General features: G+C 40.4%; 3 long non-coding RNA genes across 3 annotated transcripts; 2 read left to right on the top strand and 1 right to left on the bottom strand.

Moving 5' to 3' along the window:
• The first annotated feature begins 6,615 nt into the window (after positions 1–6,615).
• On the top strand, positions 6,616–8,170 carry LOC135261448 (uncharacterized). Its single transcript, XR_010331937.1, has 3 exons — positions 6,616–6,942; positions 7,697–7,822; positions 7,978–8,170. It is a non-coding gene; the product is annotated as an uncharacterized LOC135261448 (long non-coding RNA).
• A 1,300-nt stretch (positions 8,171–9,470) lies between these two features.
• Positions 9,471–15,055, bottom strand: LOC135261436 (uncharacterized). Its single transcript, XR_010331933.1, has 2 exons — positions 14,995–15,055; positions 9,471–12,049 (listed from the first exon to the last, which is right to left on the bottom strand). It is a non-coding gene; the product is annotated as an uncharacterized LOC135261436 (long non-coding RNA).
• A 2,512-nt stretch (positions 15,056–17,567) lies between these two features.
• On the top strand, positions 17,568–19,177 carry LOC135260365 (uncharacterized). The gene is made up of 2 exons (XR_010331549.1): positions 17,568–17,683; positions 18,581–19,177. It is a non-coding gene; the product is annotated as an uncharacterized LOC135260365 (long non-coding RNA).
• The last annotated feature ends 1,957 nt before the right edge of the window (positions 19,178–21,134 follow it).

Genomic DNA, 21,134 nt, shown 5'->3' with positions numbered 1-21,134 from the left:
CGCTTGTTGTCCAGATGTGGGCGTGTCTAATTACCATGTGAAGTGGGGGTGGATTTTCCTGTAGTGGACTCGTCTTTCGCTCCACTGCGCTTGCGTTGGTTGCAACGGGCAACGTGGCTGCGCCAGAGACTGTAAAAAATATCTCATAAAAAACACGTTTTCAACGTACAAAAATGCCAAGTTACTCAAAAGTATTGATATCAAAATGACGCCAAGTTACGGTACTACAAACAATATAGGCTATCTTGCCTCACCGAAATGACATAAGATGTATTTCAAAGCAATGCTACCCAATATTTCCTCAATTCTTTCAAGTCTTCTGTGCTTGAAACGTGCAGACGGTACGTCATAATTCAGTGTATACGTTCGATGAACGGCAGGTAGATATGGTGCAAAAGCAATAATTGAGAAGTAGTAGACAATTATTAGTGAGGGTGAAAGCAGGTTAAAGAAACGCGTTCCTAGCTGGGCTTGAACATCGGACCTTGTGTTGCCAAGACTGTAACCTTACCCACTAGGCCATAGGTGGACTAGCTGTTTGTACTGAAAATGTTTCAGAGTAAAAAGGTATGGGTATTTTGCGTGTGTATGCAAGTTTTTCATTGAGTCGTGTAGGTGAAGATTTGGCGGTTGTCGGTAAAATGTCCAATGGGGAGACATGTTATTAGTGGGATAGGCGGCAGGAAAAATAAGAATGAGAAGAAGAATGAGAAGAAGAAGAAGAAGAAGGAGAAAACGCAAAATCCCCTTAGTTTGGGGCTTTATTGTGTGGACATGTGAAGTTGTTTATGAAATCTGTCCGTTGAAATGGGGTCAGAATGTACAGAATTTAATGTTTTTAAGGGTTGAGTGTCTGTGGCTGTTGTGGTTATTTCTGGGGGGAACCCTGAATAGAGGCAAACGGTAAGTGTAAACGTCACCAAGCCACTCCCCTCGTTTTCCCGCAAATTTGTCAATGGGAAAATGAATGGGGCAATTTTCAATAAGCGATATTTTTAGTTACAAGTCGGGAACCAGTTAGCTATTGGTATGCGGTACTCATGACATATATGACTCATGGAATGTAATATCAGCAGCACGATTGACCCATGAGAAGTACAAGGTACAACGTTGTGTACGTTTAGTACGCTTAGGAACTACACATACCGGTACTGTGCTCACGACGCACGCTTATATCGTAACGGCTCAGCTGGAACACGCTTGCGCCCTTCTATTTCTAGTGTCACTTCGATATCGTATTTCAATTTAAAATTACTGGAAATAACAGATTTGTTACTATTAAGTTATATTGTTTATTTCACATCATAATTGTACGGTCGTGATGACAACATGATTTCCTTTCAGGGATCTATAAAGTACAACCATAGACCGTATAAAAGAGTACAAACTAACCAAACTAACTTAAGACGTAATTTCAAATGGAATATAACGTCATATATATTTTTATCAAAACACAACAACAATATAGCTAGCCAGCATGGTTTTCGATAAATTACCGACAATATATTTACTACTTACTATGTTTTAATAAAACTATTTATTAGAAATTGTCTGTCTCTTGCCTACTGCACCCGTCTTGTCTAAGTGCACTGTGATTCTGAGCAGTCTTGTGTGTCTTGTATGTCTCGTATGTCTGTGTGTGTGTGTGCGTCTTATGTGTTTTCTGGGTGTGTGGTTTGGGAATGCTTGGAGAATGATCTGATGTATTATCTTTACTTATGAGTGACTGTTAATTGTACTGAACTGCGCAGATCAGCCCGGGTTATTGTATGTAATCTTTGATTTACTAACAATAAACCCAGTTGCATCAGACTCTGAGAAGTGTGCATCTTTTGAAGAAGCATTCAACAGTGTGGAGGAGAGCGACCTCTGCGTTTCTGGCCCAGGCCGGGGCCCGTTTTTCCTGCCCACAATCTGCAGGCGTGTAAATATGACAACGCACTTTGTACAGCAAGTTTTCCACCTGGTGCGTGAAGACAAAAAGAATGTAGCCTACATGGAATTTCTAATTATTATTAGACTTTTATTTTTATTATCAAAACCAATGGAGAAAAGCCAATATACGCAAGGAGCCCCCAGGACCGATTCTGAGAACCACTGTCTTAAATGCTCTTGTCGGTCTCTTAAATGCTAAAAACTAAATAACTTTCTAAATGCCAGTCTTACAAAGATGGTTAATTTCGTTAAATTATGTGTGTGTGATTTCATTGAATATTTGCAGCTTAGGGTTAGCTAGCTAGTCAAATGGCTTGGTAGCCGAAGTTGCGAACTGTTTTAGCATAAGCTACTGGACTACCAAATATAACAAGCTGATTAGGCTACGCTTTCTGCCAACTAATTATTTGGTTAAGTAGGCTAAAGGAAATAGTAAAAATGACTCGGCTACCGAAAAACCTAAGAGGAGGATTATTTTATGATCGTTTAGTGCAGCTGTAAATAGCACACGCCATAATGAAATCACTACGAAATGGGATGCCTGCATTTTCTGATTTCGCACAGGTGGACCGTGGTCGGAGCCGCAATGTCAAGGCCAAGAGGCGCCACCTCCCACCCCAGTGACCATAGACTGTAGCCTAGTCCTCTGCAGTAATCAGGAAGTGACGCAAACTGTACCTCATTGGTCCACAACAAATATTATAACAGTGCCCAAATGACACAATAAATCATGAAATCGACCCATGGACAGTCATACGACGAATACAATACACATATTGTGACTATTTGTTCTCATGAGAAAAAATTATTGACTTTGTATTTTGACCGCATTTGTACCGTAGACTTACATGGAAACCGGATATGAAAACACCTATACTGGAGCCAACCGTAGGAGCAACCAGGAACAACAGGACCAGGAAATGATCTTCAAAAACGAAGTCTGGTTTTGGCCGCTTGGGCTGCGCCCTAGTTTGGGATTCATGCGCCAGTGAGCACTAACAATAGCAGATCAGTGGGTGACGTCCTGAAGCGCTTTGTCCATATTTTTATACGGTCTATGGTCCATACCAAGTACAGGTTCAGGAAGTGGCAAAAGTCACTTCTGCACGCAGCAGGTGTGACTGCTCTGCATATCTGCCGAGTTCTGGGTGGATCTAGTAATTATTGTCGAACATTCCACAGGTGTCACAGTCAGGTGTTTTCAGCGTTCTTGTCATTGTCAGTACACGTTATAAGGAAACAAAAAGTAAATCTGAAAAAATGGAAACCAAACTAACTTAAGACGTAATTTCAAATGGAATATAACGTCATATATATTTTTATCAAAACACAACAACAATATAGCTAGCCAGCATGGTTTTCGATAAATTACCGACAATATATTTACTACTTACTATGTTTTAATAAAACTATTTATTAGAAATAGTCTGTCTCTTGCCTACTGCACCCGTCTTGTCTAAGTGCACTGTGATTCTGAGCAGTCTTGTGTGTCTTGTATGTCTCGTATGTCTGTGTGTGTGTGTGCGTCTTATGTGTTTTCTGGGTGTGTGGTTTGGGAATGCTTGGAGAATGATCTGATGTATTATCTTTACTTATGAGTGACTGTTAATTGTACTGAACTGCGCAGATCAGCCCGGGTTATTGTATGTAATCTTTGATTTACTAACAATAAACCCAGTTGCATCAGACTCTGAGAAGTGTGCATCTTTTGAAGAAGCATTCAACAGTGTGGAGGAGAGCGACCTCTGCGTTTCTGGCCCAGGCCGGGCCCGTTTTTCCTGCCCACAATCTGCAGGCGTGTAAATATGACAACGCACTTTGTACAGCAAGTTTTCCACCTGGTGCGTGAAGACAAAAAGAATGTAGCCTACATGGAATTTCTAATTATTATTAGACTTTTATTTTTATTATCAAAACCAATGGAGAAAAGCCAATATACGCAAGGAGCCCCCAGGACCGATTCTGAGAACCACTGTCTTAAATGCTCTTGTCGGTCTCTTAAATGTTAAAAACTAAATAACTTTCTAAATGCCAGTCTTACAAAGATGGTTAATTTCGTTAAATTATGTGTGTGTGATTTCATTGAATATTTGCAGCTTAGGGTTAGCTAGCTAGTCAAATGGCTTGGTAGCCGAAGTTGCGAACTGTTTTAGCATAAGCTACTGGACTACCAAATATAGCAAGCTGATTAGGCTACGCTTTCTGCCAACTAATTATTTGGTTAAGTAGGCTAAAGGAAATAGTAAAAATGACTCGGCTACCGAAAAACCTAAGAGGAGGATTATTTTATGATCGTCTAGTGCAGCTGTAAATAGCACACGCCATAATGAAATCACTACGAAATGGGATGCCTGCATTTTCTGACTTCGCACAGGTGGACCGTGGTCGGAGCCGCAATGTCAAGGCCAAGAGGCGCCACCTCCCACCCCAGTGACCATAGACTGTAGCCTAGTCCTCTGCAGTAATCAGGAAGTGACGCAAACTGTACCTCATTGGTCCACAACAAATATTATAACAGTGCCCAAATGACACAATAAATCATGAAATCGACCCATGGCCAGTCATACGACGAATACAATACACATATTGTGACTATTTGTTCTCATGAGAAAAAATTATTGACTTTGTATTTTGACCGCATTTGTACCGTAGACTTACATGGAAACCGGATATGAAAACACCTATACTGGAGCCAACCGTAGGAGCAACCAGGAACAACAAGACCAGGAAATGATCTTCAAAAACGAAGTCTGGTTTTGGCCGCTTGGGCTGCGCCCTAGTTTGGGATTCATGCGCCAGTGAGCACTAACAATAGCAGATCAGTGGGTGACGTCCTGAAGCGCTTTGTCCATATTTTTATACGGTCTATGGTCCATACCAAGTACAGGTTCAGGAATTGGCAAAAGTCACTTCTGCACGCAGCAGGTGTGACTGCTCTGCATATCTGCCGAGTTCTGGGTGGATCTAGTAATTATTGTCGAACATTCCACAGGTGTCACAGTCAGGTGTTTTCAGCGTTCTTGTCATTGTCAGTACACGTTATAAGGAAACAAAAAGTAAATCTGAAAAAATGGAAACCAAACTAACTTAAGACGTAATTTCAAATGGAATATAACGTCATATATATTTTATCAAACACAACAACAATATAGCTAGCCAGCATGGTTTTCGATAAATTACCGACAATATATTTACTACTTACTATGTTTTAATAAAACTATTTATTAGAAATAGTCTGTCTCTTGCCTACTGCACCCGTCTTGTCTAAGTGCACTGTGATTCTGAGCAGTCTTGTGTGTCTTGTATGTCTCGTATGTCTGTGTGTGTGTGCGTCTTATGTGTTTTCTGGGTGTGTGGTTTGGGAATGCTTGGAGAATGATCTGATGTATTGTCTTTACTTATGAGTGACTGTTAATTGTACTGAACTGCAGAGATCAGCCCGGGTTATTGTATGTAATCTTTGATTTACTAACAATAAACCCAGTTGCATCAGACTCTGAGAAGTGTGCATCTTTTGAAGAAGCATTCAACAGTGTGGAGGAGAGCGACCTCTGCGTTTCTGGCCCAGGCCGGGGCCCGTTTTTCCTGCCCACAATCTGCAGGCGTGTAAATATGACAACGCACTTTGTACAGCAAGTTTTCCACCTGGTGCGTGAAGACAAAAAGAATGTAGCCTACATGGAATTTCTAATTATTATTAGACTTTTATTTTTATTATCAAAACCAATGGAGAAAAGCCAATATACGCAAGGAGCCCCCAGGACCGATTCTGAGAACCACTGTCTTAAATGCTCTTGTCGGTCTCTTAAATGCTAAAAACTAAATAACTTTCTAAATGCCAGTCTTACAAAGATGGTTAATTTCGTTAAATTATGTGTGTGTGATTTCATTGAATATTTGCAGCTTAGGGTTAGCTAGCTAGTCAAATGGCTTGGTAGCCGAAGTTGCGAACTGTTTTAGCATAAGCTACTCGACTACCAAATATAGCAAGCTGATTAGGCTACGCTTTCTGCCAACTAATTATTTGGTTAAGTAGGCTAAAGGAAATAGTAAAAATGACTCGGCTACCGAAAAACCTAAGAGGAGGATTATTTTATGATCGTCTAGTGCAGCTGTAAATAGCACACGCCATAATGAAATCACTACGAAATGGGATGCCTCCATTTTCTGACTTCGCACAGGTGGACCGTGGTCGGATCCGCAATGTCAAGGCCAAGAGGCGCCACCTCCCACCCCAGTGACCATAGACTGTAGCCTAGTCCTCTGCAGTAATCAGGAAGTGACGCAAACTGTACCTCATTGGTCCACAACAAATATTATAACAGTGCCCAAATGACACAATAAATCATGAAATCGACCCATGGACAGTCATACGACGAATACAATACACATATTGTGACTATTTGTTCTCATGAGAAAAAATTATTGACTTTTGTATTTTGTATTTTTGTATTTTGTATTTTGACCGCATTTGTACCGTAGACTTACATGGAAACCGTATATGAAAACACCTATACTGGAGCCAACCGTAGGAGCAACCAGGAACAACAAGACCAGGAAATGATCTTCAAAAACGAAGTCTGGTTTTGGCCGCTTGGGCTGCGCCCTAGTTTGGGATTCATGCGCCAGTGAGCACTAACAATAGCAGATCAGTGGGTGACGTCCTGAAGCGCTTTGTCCATATTTTTATACGGTCTATGGTCCATACCAAGTACAGGTTCAGGAAGTGGCAAAAGTCACTTCTGCACGCAGCAGGTGTGACTGCTCTGCATATCTGCCGAGTTCTGGGTGGATCTAGTAATTATTGTCGAACATTCCACAGGTGTCACAGTCAGGTGTTTTCAGCGTTCTTGTCATTGTCAGTACACGTTATAAGGAAACAAAAAGTAAATCTGAACCTCATACTAAACAGAGAGTAGGGAATACAGCTTGTGCATTGTCTTCACAAGGACTGTGTGAATAAAATATAAAATACAAACTTATCCAGCACACGATGGCTCTGAGAATGTGAGTATTTACCTTGTCAAGTCAAGGAACAATATACTATGATAAAAGAATAATTCTTCTCAAGTGCCTTTTCCATTGTACTACAATGTAGATAAACATTTCAATAATTTACATGGGTTCTCAGCACACAGTTGTGAGCCTACAGGACACAATCATTTTTATGTATTGTATGTATTTATGAATTTATTATTTAATTGTGGTCTACTTTCTAAATCAATTTAGAATTTGGTACTTCGAGTGATCAAGAAAGTCATGTTTATTGTTAACTACGTGTGTGTAACTAAATTGCAGAGCAATAAATGCTCTGTTTTAGATTAATTACAAGAGCAAGAATGTTGGACGAAAATGGAAATCCACAAATTGCTGGGTGACGCTAGCTGACCGATCGTTCGCAAGTCACTTTCTACCGAATAAAAATTAACACTGTCAGCGGTGATTAACAAATCTACCAAGTATTTTAATAACTGATCTACAGGCGTGTAAATATGACAACGCACTTTGAAGAGCAAGTTTTCCACCTGTTGCATAAAGACAAAAATAATGTACATTGAATTTCTAATTATTATTTTCTTGCTAGCTTCTAGCTTTGTCACATTCGTGCAGCCTAGCCCAGGTAGACATTTACGGAATGTACACGACTGACAAGCATGAAGAACTGTTTGCTATGGTTTTAGCTCTTTTTCAATTTTCAGCAAATTACCAAAAAAAAAACAAATACACTGTAATGAAACATTTTGTCTTTCCTGTGTTACAGTGCAGGCTTCGACTTATCATGGGGCAGTTTTTCATTATCATTTGCCAAGCTAAAGATGTCAAACGTCAACTTCATAATCATGGGTATTACTGGAATAGTCTGCTTCGGATTGATGGTTCTCATTTGGTAGGTCCTCTTTTTCTTGATAGGAAACCTGCATTTACTCTGTACAATACCACTGCTCACTTTTAAAAAGTAGAAATAGATTAAATGTATCTATTCAATGATATCCATGTGCTGTTAGAAGTGTTCATAGAAACACTGAACATTTTTCCTTCCAGATTCCAGATTGAGGAAGAAATGAGGAGGAAAGGCATTAGAAGTGGGCATGAATACATTCCCCAAGCAAACTCTGATGGCCCAAACATCTGGCAGGGCTATTCACTTCAGCCACCTGGGCACCCAAGTCTTTTCCTGTATTTGTTATGCTGTTTTGTCCACGTCTACTTATGTGTTTCAGGAAATCCTTAATCCTGTTTAGACTAAGCGGCCACAATGTGATTATTTGGTATTCATGCTATATGACTAAACACAGCCAATCGTTTACTTTGTTATATGACTAGACACAGCCAATCATTTTGTTATATGACTAGACACAGCCAATCATTTACTTTGTTATATCTTACTATATGCTTATGTATTAACCATGTACCAAACAGATACAGAATAATGCATGTTATTGTTAAAACGCTTTTTGCTTATAAAAGCAGGGACCCCTGCTTTCTTCAGTTCGGCTTTATCCACCTTCTTGTGTGTAGGTACCAGACTATTTTCTGCAGAAATAAACCCTATTTCTTAAATGATATACCTTGTTGTGCCTGGTTATTCATAGGAAAAAATTTTCTCTACCAAACAAGGTCATAAGGCATTCTTCACATACTTTTTTGAATAGTCCCAGCTGCATTTCATATTGGAAAACAGAAATTCTGCTGCAGAAATATGCATTTAAATTCATAATCAGAGCCTATGCTTTTCAGTTAACAGGCAGGGTTGAGCTCAGGGCTCCCTGTTAGCGCAGCTAGGCTCTGTTCCCCACTCCTCTGCAGAGCCGCAGGATGACAGCATTGCATGGATGCACTCTATTACAGTGCAGCACAGGGCCCTCAACAAGCCCTCCATTTCAGACTGTGGCTGGTAGGAGAGGAGCAAAACAACAAATTGGCAGATAGCAGCAGTGCCACCAAACAAGACAGCCCAAAGGAGCTCGTCCCCTTTAAGCTATTCAATCACATGCATGCTTCTAGGCAGGCGTGTAGAGTGTTGAATGAACAAACAGAATTCTATCACAATGTTTAGTTCACAGTTCATGCTTAGCACTGCAGGAAATAAATGAAATGAAATTATGGTAAATGGACTGCATTTACATATCGCTTTTATCCAATTTACAATTGATGCCTCTCATTCACCAGAGCAGTTAGGGGTTAGGTGTCTTGCTCAGGGACACTTCGACACACCCAGGGTGGGGATTGAACCGGCAACCCTCTGACTGCCAGACAACCGCTCTTACCTCCTGAGCTATGTCGCCCCAATTATGATCCTGACACATCTGTGGGACTTTTTTCCCAACAAAGATATACATTTTCTTGCACTGTGAGAGAGCACTGTTCCATTCCAAATTTACACTAGATTGATAGTTCACTTAAAGCAGCCAATGTTATCTTTCTAGGTACTTCTGTAGATAAAAGTGACACTTATTGTACATAATGACACAGCCCTCTATCACTTCAGAACAGTCCCAGATGGCAGCTCAGTGAAATACACACAGACAGGTATGTACCATAAAAAATCTTTTATTCAACGGCGATGGTATGAATTCAACAATACAAAAAGATACAAACTTTCAAGAACAGAGAGAGTCTAGGCAGAGATCAATATTACAAAAAACAAGAGGACAGTAAAAGACACAAGAGCACAAAAATAACAGCACACAAAGGAAAATGCTCTTCTGGTTTCTGCCATTATATAATGACCCATTCTGGAAGTCAGAGAGGGGAGAGGAGAGGAGAGGATAGGGTTGAAAGTGAAGCTGACCCCAGGAACAAGCAACAGACACTGCAAGGAATGCAGGTCCACTCGGGTGAATCCAGGTGGACGGTGGCAGCCTGCTGACACCTAAGGCCATACTCTAAGACAGCCTGTGCAGACGGCCAGATTATTCCAGAAAGACTCCGCACTGGCAGGCCATACTCTAAAACAGCCTGTGCAGACGGCCAGATTATTCTAGAAAGACTCCACACTGGCAGGCCATACACTAAGAGTCTGTGCAGAGGGTCAGATTATTCTAGAAAGACTCCAGACTGCCTGTCAGAAGCACACAGTGTGACTTACGTGAATTTCTGGATGAACAACAGCAACATGATCTTTGGAATGTCGAAAGACATAATTCTGAAAGGGTTTATTACAAAATGATTTTGGCCTTCCCAAAAACTGTCCCGTTTTAAAGGACAGGGTAGTTACTATGTATACTGTATTACCTACACACTTTACTGTATGCCTATAGAGATTATTTAAATAAAACACTTTTCATGCAGGTGCATTTACCTTAAACACAAAGCTTTAATTTTGTTATATAGTATACACAATCATAAAAGACCTGCACTCAAAAATTGAGCAAAGGAATCCAAAAAGCCAAAATGTTCAGTAATGAACAAACATGTTAATTGTAGCAGAAAGTTCAAAAAGAAATATATTTGAAATGAAAATGAATTGCCATCTTATTTGAGTAGACAAATACAAAATACTCCTAAGCCTTTTACACAGCCGTGTATATGCACACCAACTTCAAGGGGAACAGGAAGGCATTCATCAAAAGATAAGGACTTTTCCCACTCTGAACAGTAAAAAACCTGACAGACAAAACCGTAAGCTCACACAAATGCATGCCACTGAAGAAGCAGCGTGTGGCTATTTCTCAGAAGCCTATTCCATAGCTACACACGGCCGAATTGGATTTATATGAGACAAATACGTAAGTGCTGCTTTCATAAAGCAAACCAGTGGGAAAATTTTCACTGATAAACAAAAGTGCAAAGGCTTTTCAAAATGACTAAACAGAAACCATTTGGCACTTTACTTAACCGGTCATTAAATATACTATGGCTGTTTTTTGTTAAAGATTGCCTGTAGCGCAAAAAAACTCAAAAAATATTCCTCTCTGAAATTTTATTTGAAAAATTGAAAATTGTTCTGTAAATTGATGGCTGCTAAGTTAGGACAGAATCTTTTTTTCTTTTGTAAATATCCTCCGCATGCTTACTTTTGAATTCTAGCATCACAAAGATTTCCCACTTTTCAAGACAATTTTGAAACATTGTGGAGAGCGGTGCTTTTATTAATGTACCTTCTAAAATGGTATTTTGGCTGGCATCCTTTTAAAAGGGGATTTTCCAGTGTACAGGTTTCAGCTGCACTGGACACTGTGAAACTCGAGAAGCAAATTTCGATTTCAAATTGGACAAAGAAAATGCAACGACACAAATCCTAGAGTAGATTAAGAGGACATTAAAGGCCAAACTGAAAAAGCGGAATCCTCCCAAACTTAATCAGAGCAGAGAGAGACAGGCGGCCAGTGCGCGTTTCACAAAGCGGCACCTGTGTGGAGCGAGAAGGACCAGCACAGCCAGGGGAGACCGCAAGGCCTAGCCCTGTGGTGCATTATGGGTTATATCTGTCTGTCTGCCTGTCTGTCACAGCTGGCCTCGTCGGACCCCTCCAGGAGACACAATGGGAGAAAAGCAGCAGCGTCCAAAGCTAAACAGAAACTCAACCGGGCAGAAGCATCCTCAAAGCTGCCTGCTAGTAGAGATGCTACTTTTATCTTCTACAAGAAAACTGAAAACCCTTCAGTGAAGTCATGGAATGTACATGTGCTTGTATGTGTGTGTGTGTGTGTGTGTGTGAGACTGTGTGAGTGTGCAAGTATGTGTTTGAGTGCGTGTGTGTGTGTGTACGTACGTACTTATGTATTCTACAAGAAAAATAAAAACCCTTCAGTGAAGTAAGTCTGTCATGGAATGTACATGTGCTTGTGTGTGTGTGTGTGTGTGTGTGTGTGTGTGTGAGACTGTGTGTGAGTGTGCAAGTATGTGTGAGTGCGCGTGCGTGTGTGTGTGTACGTACATATGTAAGTATGTGCGTGTGTGTGTGTGTGTGTGTGGGAGTGATTGCGTGTGTGAGTGAGTGCGTGCGTGAATGCGTGTTTGTGTGAGTGTGTGTGTAATTGCAGGTATCACACAGGGTTGTGTGCAGGTGTTTTGTTGAGCAGTGTTTCAGGAGACCAGTTTTAGCTCTCAGCTCCTGAATGGATGGGAGCAGCCGCTGTCCCATCAGGCTGTGCGGGGGGCGGAGTCGGGTCTGAGAACAAAAGGGAGAAAAGCAGAGATTAGTGAGCACATAAGACAACAGGAAGATCACGGCCAGGGGCGGGCCTACTTAGTGAAAGTGATCCACAGAAGTCTTCATTTTTTGCAATGCATTTTTGTTTGTACTTAATAACTTATTGCAGCCCTAGCCTGTTCTATGTATTGAAAGAGATTTTAATCTCAATGGGCTCTTACCTGGTTAACCCTCCTATTATCTTTGGGGTCAATTTGACCCCATTCAATGTTTAACATCTCTAAATGATTGACATCATTTTTTTGCTTCATATTTAATGACCTTTCCTAATTTAATGGGGACAACTGGGTAAACATAAAATTAACATGATTATTTCAATATCCTATACACATTTTGTATGTATCCGTGTTCTTTGGGGTCAATTTGACCCCAGGCTGTTTTAGCTGTATAAAACATAAGAAACATCAACATTTTACACACATTTGTTTTGGTTGTTTTGGATGATATGGAGGTCACTATAACATGCAATTTTATAATCTTCAAAAAACGTCCCTCTGCTTTAGGGCCCCAACCTAACATAACCATACCTGTAGTAGTGCTAGAACCACTGATAGTTCACTTTCCCGTGCTTTGGGGGAGGGGAAATATGGTTCCCGCAAGGACATTGATAGTTCACACAACATAGGGGAGGAGCAAACATATAAAAGCTTGCACAGCAGCCTTCTAAACCATTTCTCTTGGTGGTCTGTGTGCTCTTTCTTTATGCTCTCTCTCAATCGAAAATTTCTGTATGATTTTATTTACTCTGACTCCCCGATTATTTTTGTTTATTTTTATTGATCTTATGGGTTTGATTGCGCCTTTTTATCAGGTACTTTTGTGTTATGTTGTATTGTTAGTAACACCTGTGTTTACTGCTGCCTATTTTGGCTAGGTCACTCTTGAAACAGACTTTTAATCTCAAGAGTTTTTTTTTTTTTACCTGGTTAAATAAAGGTTAATAATAATAATAAAAATTACCTCTAAGCAAAGGTTTTCTGCCAATGAGGTTTTGTCACAGCTCTTTGACAGTGAAAGTGACATAGAGGAGAATGTGTCTGAGACACAGGATAATGTTGAGGAGGACCCTGATTATGAGGCATCCTCCTCTGATGAGAATGAAGCCCTTAGTGTTGACCCTCCTGTTGTCTCTCAACCACCAGCAGACACGTTACCTTCAAAAAATGGAAAAGTTATCATGGTCCCTCGCCCCACTTGAATGACATGGTAGACTGCTAATTTCATCAGAATGGTTCCAGGCCCCACCAGATATGTTGTCAGCCATGTCCAAGATGTAAAATCAGAATTTGAGCTCTTTGTAACACCATCGATCGAAAAGGATATACTTGAGATGACAAACTTAGAGGGGAGGTGCGTGTATGGGGACAGTTGGAAAGACTTGGATGTGACCCACTTGCAAGCCTACATTGGATTGCTCATTTTGGTAGGAGTGTACAAGTGAAATGGCCAAGCAACAGCAAGCCTTTGGAATGCGGACACTGGAAGGGAAATATTTCCAGCCACCATGTCTCTAAAGACATTCCATGTTTTCATTACATTACATTACATTACAGGCATTTAGCAGACTCTCTTATCCAGAGCGACTTACACAACTTTTTACATAGCATTTTACATTGTATCCATTTATACAGCTGGATATATATACTGAAGCAATGCAGGTTAAGTACCTTGCTCAAGGGTACAACGGCAGTGTCCTTACCCGGGAAACGAACCTGCGACCTTTCGGTTACAAGCCCAGCTCCTTACCCACTGTGCTACACTCCATCCTTCGTTTTCTCCCGTGTCATACGCTTTGATGACAGAGAAACAAGGCAGGGCCAACGAGAGCAAACTTGCAGCAGTACGGGATGTATGGGACAAGTGAGTTCAGCAATGACCCTTTATTTACAATCCAGGCCCCCACATGACTGCGGATGAATGTCTGTTTGCGTTTCGTGGGCGCTGTCCCTTCAGACAATACATACCAAACGAACCGGCCAAAAACAAACACGGTATCAAAATATGGGCAGCATGTGATGCACAGAACAGCTATGCCCGGAATATGCCGGTGTACACTGGTAAATCCCCTGGGGAAGCACCTGAAAAAAATCAGGGCATGAGGGTGGTACTAGACATGGCTGAAGGACTGAATGGTCATAACATTACATGTGATCATTTTTTCACATCGTATGCCCTGGGTGAGGATCTGCTGAAAAGGAAGGTTACCATGATGGGGACAATGAGAAAAAACATTAAAACAACAAAAAGATCTTTCTTTCCAATTTTAGGTCAATCAGTGAGATTTTATGGTGATTTGCATATTTTTTCATAGTCGCGTAATAGGTATTCTAGATGTATAAGGGGGTTGGGGGGTTATATTTTATTTAAAGGGCTATTTAAAGACTATAATAAAGTACCTGACACAAACTCATGGTAACAATTTTAATTATAATCATTTTCTGGAGGTTTAAATTGCTGGGGTCAAATTGACCCCAAGGATAAAAGATGTTAGTAAATTTGAAGATAACAGGACAGTTAAATAGGCTAAACAATAAAAAAGGCTCGGCTAAAAGGCTAAAAGGCAGGGCTAGCAGGTTAAGTGTTGTGCAAAGAGGCGGGGCTAGCAGGTTAAGTGTTGTGCAGAGAGGCGGGGCTAGCAGGTTAAGTGTTGTGCAGAGAGGCGGGGCTAGCAGGTTAAGTGTTGTGCAGAGAGGCGGGGCTAGCAGGTTAAGTGTTGTGCAGAGAGGCGGGGCTAGCAGGTTAAGTGTTGTGCAGAGAGGCGGGGCTAGCAGGTTAAGTGTTGTGCAGAGAGGCGGGGCTAGCAGGTTAAGTGTTGTGCAGAGAGGCGGGGCTAGTGAGGCAGAGGAAAAGCTAATGACAGGCAGGTTCGAATGGAAGCACATGGGACGAGCCATGGGACTCACACATGCCGTTTGTGGCTCCGGGGTGCCGGGACCCCATCATTGGAGGCTGATGCGGGCCACTCTAAAACGACTGGGCGAGATAGGGATACATTTCTAACATCGTACTTCATTTATTGTGTTGAGTAACTAAGGGAAATTATTGATATTACTGCACCATTGAAAACAAAGACAGTGTCCGGCAAAGCTCCATGGAGGAACGGTGAAAAAATAAGACAGCTAAAAAGAGAATGTCGCGAGGCAGAGCGTAAATGGAGAAAAACAAAACTGCAGTTACACTTGGATATCTATAAAGATAAACTCAGTACAACAGCGAAATTGGGATGGCAGGTATGCCATGCCGCCAAGTTACGCCTTGGCGGGGGCATGCCCCATACCTATACAGCACCGAGAGTTTGGCACTTTTCAGGGTTCCCCACAGAAATAACCACAACAGCCACAGACACTCAGCCCTTAAAAACATTAAATTATGTACATTCTCACCCCATTTCAACAGACAGAATTCATAAACAACTTCACATGTCCACACAATAAAGCCCCAAACTAAGGGGATTTTGCGTTTTCTCCTTCTTCTTCTTCTTCTTCTTCTTCTCATTCTTCTTCTTCTTCTTCCTCTTATTTTCCCTGCCGCCAATCCCACTAACAACATGTCTCCCCATTGGACATTTTACCGACACCAGCCGAATCTTCACCTACACGACCCAATCAAAAACTCACATACACACGCAAAATACCCATACCTTTTTATTCGGAAATATTTCCTGTTTAAACAGCTAGTCTGCTGTGGCCTACTGGGCAAGGTTACAGTCTTGGGAACAGGGGGTCCTAGGTTCAAGCCCAGCTAGGAATATGTTTCTTTAACCTGCTTCTACCCTCACTAATAATTGTCTACTACTTATCAATTATTGCTTTTGCACCATATCTACCCGCCGTTCACCTAACGTATACACTGCAATATGATGTACTGTCTGCACATTCAGTTATTAACCAGCTACAATATTGCAAACCCATATGGATTCAACGGGAGCTCTTCTGTGCTTACTGGCCTGTGCTCTTCTTTAAAACCACGGGCAGGTTTGCTAATGATATTTCACGCATTGCATAGACATGTCATGGTGCTGCGCTAACAAAGTCACAGACTGGGAAACTTCCGGTTGAAATGATCGCCCTCAGGCAGATCATTTCCTCTTTAACACTAACGTTTTCTTACGCTTATATTTGCTTTACCAAAACTCACTCACGGCCACCCATATGCATTTCATGACGGCAAATGTATTCCTTTTATTAAAAAGTTACACCAGTTCACCACTCTGCCATTTCTACTAACTATATTTCTTCACTTGGCTACCGTACAAAACCTTCTTATCAGCAAACGCCACGTTTCTACATTCATGTCACCTCGCCCTGTTCTCTATCTAGCCACATACAAACTATTACTACATATGTACGTTCTGCAACTCCCCATTAAACCATTACATTTGAAATCATGACTCACTCATAATTATAACTACTACTACTGAACATGAGAAAAGCACATCAGTGCAATTTCACGTTACTTAACCGTCCACTTTAACGGCTAATATTTCATATCGACTGTTATATAGGCTACAGTACACCATTCGATAAGGATACTAAGATCGCTCAAGGTCACTTCATTTAGCCTACTTTGCACTATAGTCTGTGATCATGTCAACCTTCACCTACATGCCATGCTGCTAAAAACATATTGTTTCAACTACGCAATTTCATAATTTCATCCTAATTTATCTCACACTGTTGTTATTTTCTCATAGCCTATGCAAAGCCTGCTGGGACATATGCGTCTGCTCCTATTCTCCACTATCAAGTTTTCCGGTTCTAGCTTAGAAAAACAGCGAAGAGGATTCCCACCTGCAGATAAGCCTATCAAAATGCCTTATAAATCTTACAAACACTAAAAGTGCATCTCCACAAAATCAGACAACGGAGCAGGATAGAAGGGCACACAAATTGCGACCTTGAAAGAATTGAGGAAATATTGGGTAGCATTGCTTTGGAATACATTTTATGTAATTTCGGTGAGGCAAGATAGCCTATATTGTTTGTAGTACTGTAACTTGGCGTCATTTTGATATCAATACTTTTCATCACAGGCCTGGATTTTGACAGTCTGAATGAAGGAGTTATAGATGGGGTATGTCTTGTATGTGTCAGTAACTTGGCATTTTTGTACGTTGAAAACGTGTTTTTCTTATGAGATATTTTTATACGGTCTATGGTCCATACCAAGTACAGGTTCAGGAAGTAACAAAGTCACTTCTGCACGCAGCAGGTGTGACTGCTCTGCATATCTGCCGAGTTCTGGGTTGATGTAGTAATTACAGTTAAACATTCCACAGGTGTCACTGTCAGGCGTTGTCAGCGTTGTTGTTATTGTCAGTAGAGGTTATAATAAAACTAAAAACAAATGTGAACCTCACACAAGCAGAACTAAACAGATGATACGAAACAGTGTACTGTCTGTACATAAATAAGAACCTCCCTTTATTTAAGTAGGTGTGTCGTATATTATCATACTCTTTGTAATGCAGGTGTAAGTGAAACTAGAATCAAAAGCTCATAAATAACAGGGTTTTCAACCAGCACATAAAAGGACGTTGTGAATAAAAATACAACAAACTGATCCAACACAATACAAGATGACTCTGGAATGGTGAGTATTTAACTTGCCAAGTAACAGAGCAATACTACATTATGAAGAAAATGTAATTGTTTTTAAAAATGTGCCTGCAGTATTATATTGCAATGTAGGTAAACATTTCAGTAATGTCATACGGTTCTCAGCAGATAGTTAAGCTAACAGGACAAATAATCAATGTTATGTATTATAATATGCATGATTTTTTGCATTTTGGCCTACTTTCCGAAACAATCTTGATTAAAATATTTTGGATTTTCAAGAAGGCCAGTTTTCTTGCAAGTTATTTGTGTCCTATAATATTCAACAGCAGTAAATGTTCTCCATTTCAAAGGAAAATCTTGCTTGCTTTACAAAATAAAAATTTTAGCAGAATTTTAGTTATTTCAACAAGACAAGGGTCCAATTCAACCATGATCCACTTAAAGAAACAAAGGTTAAGGTTTTGGAATGCTCTTCACATTCCCCAGACTTGAATTCAATTAAAAATTGTGGAAAATTCCTAAAGCAAGAATAGCAAGATATTTAGCTGGCTACAGGAAATGTTTTAAGCTGCGAATTCTTCCACAGGGGGTGCTATTATATACTGTCTGAAAGGGTGTCCAAACCATTGGACATTCTACATTTACCTCATTTTTTGCAATTTGTTAAATTCAGAAAATAAATTGTGAATTGAAAATGAATTGATAGATATATGCTATTTAAAAGGTCATCCCCTACTGAGGTTGTACTGACTTTCCATTTAGAAAATCAAGAAAATATTTGTAATTTCATCATATGTGCCCAATGTTTTGCATACCACTTGCTAGAAAATAGAAATCCAATAAACTGTTTATAAACAGTTTTAGTTATGATTTATATATTTATATTTATATTTAATGCGTAAAAATATTTTTCCTTTTTGTGTTACAGTACACTTCTTAAACTTACAGTTGGGAAAACGGCAGTGGTATTTTTGTCAACTTGTATTTCTACAGCCATCATCACCTTCACATCAGGTGTGACAGCCATCGTGGGAATGTATCTGTACAAGAAGGGTAAGTTTCTCTATTTCTGAGTATGAAACATGAATACACACCATCGCTGTTCACTTTAGAAAAATTACAATAGGCAAAACATGTGAGTGTTTTCGCTTTTCAGATAAGCCTGTACTATAACCAGTCTCTACAGAAATACTGTAATATTTTCATTTTCAAATGAAATTGTCCCAAAAAGCACAGGAATCAGTCATGAATACATTCCCTAAATTTTACATCCCTGTTACCCTGACTGTTGTCTGTTTACCTGTACTTGTAGGTGGCCACCATGAGGCACAAAGATAAATAAATACAAGGCGGCGCCTCTGGAAGACATCATGAAGGCGGCTGTGACCTGATCTTGTGATCTTGTTCTCTCTCTGCCTCTGGCTGGAGCCCCCGCAACTGACGGTTGACTGCAATGCTTGTCGTTCATAATGAATTCTAGATTGGTTTGGGTTCATTTATGGCAAATAAATATCATTATACTTTACTTTTTCATATCTGTGTCTTTACATTACATTACATTACAGGCATTTGGCAGACGCTCTTATCCAGAGCGACGTACAACAAAAGCCGCGTTTCCACCGCAGGAACTTTACCCCGGAACTAGGAACCTTTTGAGGAACTCAGTGCGTTTCCACCGCAGGAACTAGGGTCTAAATTTAGTTCTTGGGGCTTTATTTTACCCCTCAAAAGGTTCCTGCTCGGGGGGTAGTACTTTCCGAAAGTACAGGAACCTTTTGGGTGGAGCTTGCAGCGCTGAACATTTCTGATTGGTCGAGTACTCGCAGCATTTTTTTATATTTATTTTCCGCCATTACCCGCCATGTTTGAAAATATGCAGCCGCAAACCAATTTATTTTCATAATAACTTCAAATCAAACTTGTATGTTATGCGGCGCAGTAGCCTAGTTTTGGTTATAGCCTGCCAACGTCTTGGAATTATAACGTGTGCTCTTCTGTTCTTTTCTTGCTTTAGTATTCGTTTTATAAAATTCTAAGCATTCGTGCTGGGACAGCATATTACGTAGGCTACCAAAACATTCAAACTGATTAATTCGGTTGCTGAATATTTTCTTCCAGATTTTCTTTGTTAGCCCGTTGTAATTGACTCAAAACGTTTGATACAGTTATGTGAGGTATGCGGTAGTTCTGCGTAATTAACATTGGTGATACAGTACAAGCAAACTGGAAATCACCTTCCGCACTTTTTAACTTTAACCGTAACTTGGACCCTGTAGATTGTGTCTGGCTGTGGCTAGGTTGTAACACCAAGACAGCTCTACTTGTGCAAACATCTGGGGAAGCCTTTTCCTATTATTATTAAAAGTAGCATGTTTTGTCCATGTCTATATGTGTTTAACAAAATGTGGAAGTACGTAGGTGTCACACACCAGCGTGACACCCCTGGGAGGGAGATGCGGCAGATGCCAGGGAACACCGTTGGTTGATGCATGGAGAGAGAGAGCGCACCCACACAAACATTAAATCAAATAAACGGACACCTTTACGCTTCCTACTCACAGGTTCCAGTCAAAAACTAAAACTAAAACAACAAACTAAAATAACAAAGACAAAAGGCAGCAAAACAGAGTCGCAACCTTTCAGTTTTCCACTTGTAGCTGGCCAGATTTTCACCTGACCAGCTCCTTCTACTTTTCAGTGGTGGGTCACTTTTCCCCATCTTGTTAAAAGAAACAAAACTGAAATTAAACTAAACAAAAATAATAAACACGCTCTCAGTGTGAGCTCCCGGTCTTGGCCCCAAACTGTGGAGAGCAGCACATCTTTAAGCAACTGGGCTGATTAGCCAATGCAGCCCAGGTGCGTGTGCCCTCTCCACCAGCCGGTGCAGCCGAGACCAATCCGCCTCTCTGGCAGACCAAATGCCACAGTAGGCTTATACTTTATTTGCATTGAACAATACAAATTCAAATTCTTTTGTTAATACACTGCTGTGTGTTGAGAAACATGGAGTAACCATGCGAAGAGGAAATGTGGAAAAATATATAGTATGAAGTATTTGGACAGTGACACAATTTTTGTTGGTTTGGCTCCGTACTTCAGCACATTGGATTTGATATGAAACCATATGAGCATAAAATGAAGTCTGTCGGCTTTAATATGCAGATACAGTATTTACATTTATCCAGGGAGATCAGGGCACCATCCAGCAAGTACGCCAAGCATGTCCGAATGATGTGCATCTTCCGCCCACACTGGCCCCTTCTGATTTTTACCATAGCCATCGCAGACAGGATTCAGGCAAATACATAAAACACGACCATTCATTGCACGGTTTTTCAAGGAGCTCATTATTATACCTATTAATCTTCATTTAATTACCGTCCTAATCACTTACAGAACTCTACGGATTCTGTACAATTCATGCATAAGTTATATATATTTTAAAATTCTATGATATATAAACTCCTCCTCTTGTGTTT

This window comes from Anguilla rostrata, chromosome 8 (genome assembly GCF_018555375.3).
Source record: "Anguilla rostrata isolate EN2019 chromosome 8, ASM1855537v3, whole genome shotgun sequence".
In the NCBI taxonomy this organism is placed as follows: Eukaryota; Metazoa; Chordata; class Actinopteri; order Anguilliformes; family Anguillidae; genus Anguilla; species Anguilla rostrata.
The sequence above is the reverse complement of the archived record's forward strand: the minus strand, read 5'-3'. Positions and strand labels throughout refer to the sequence as shown.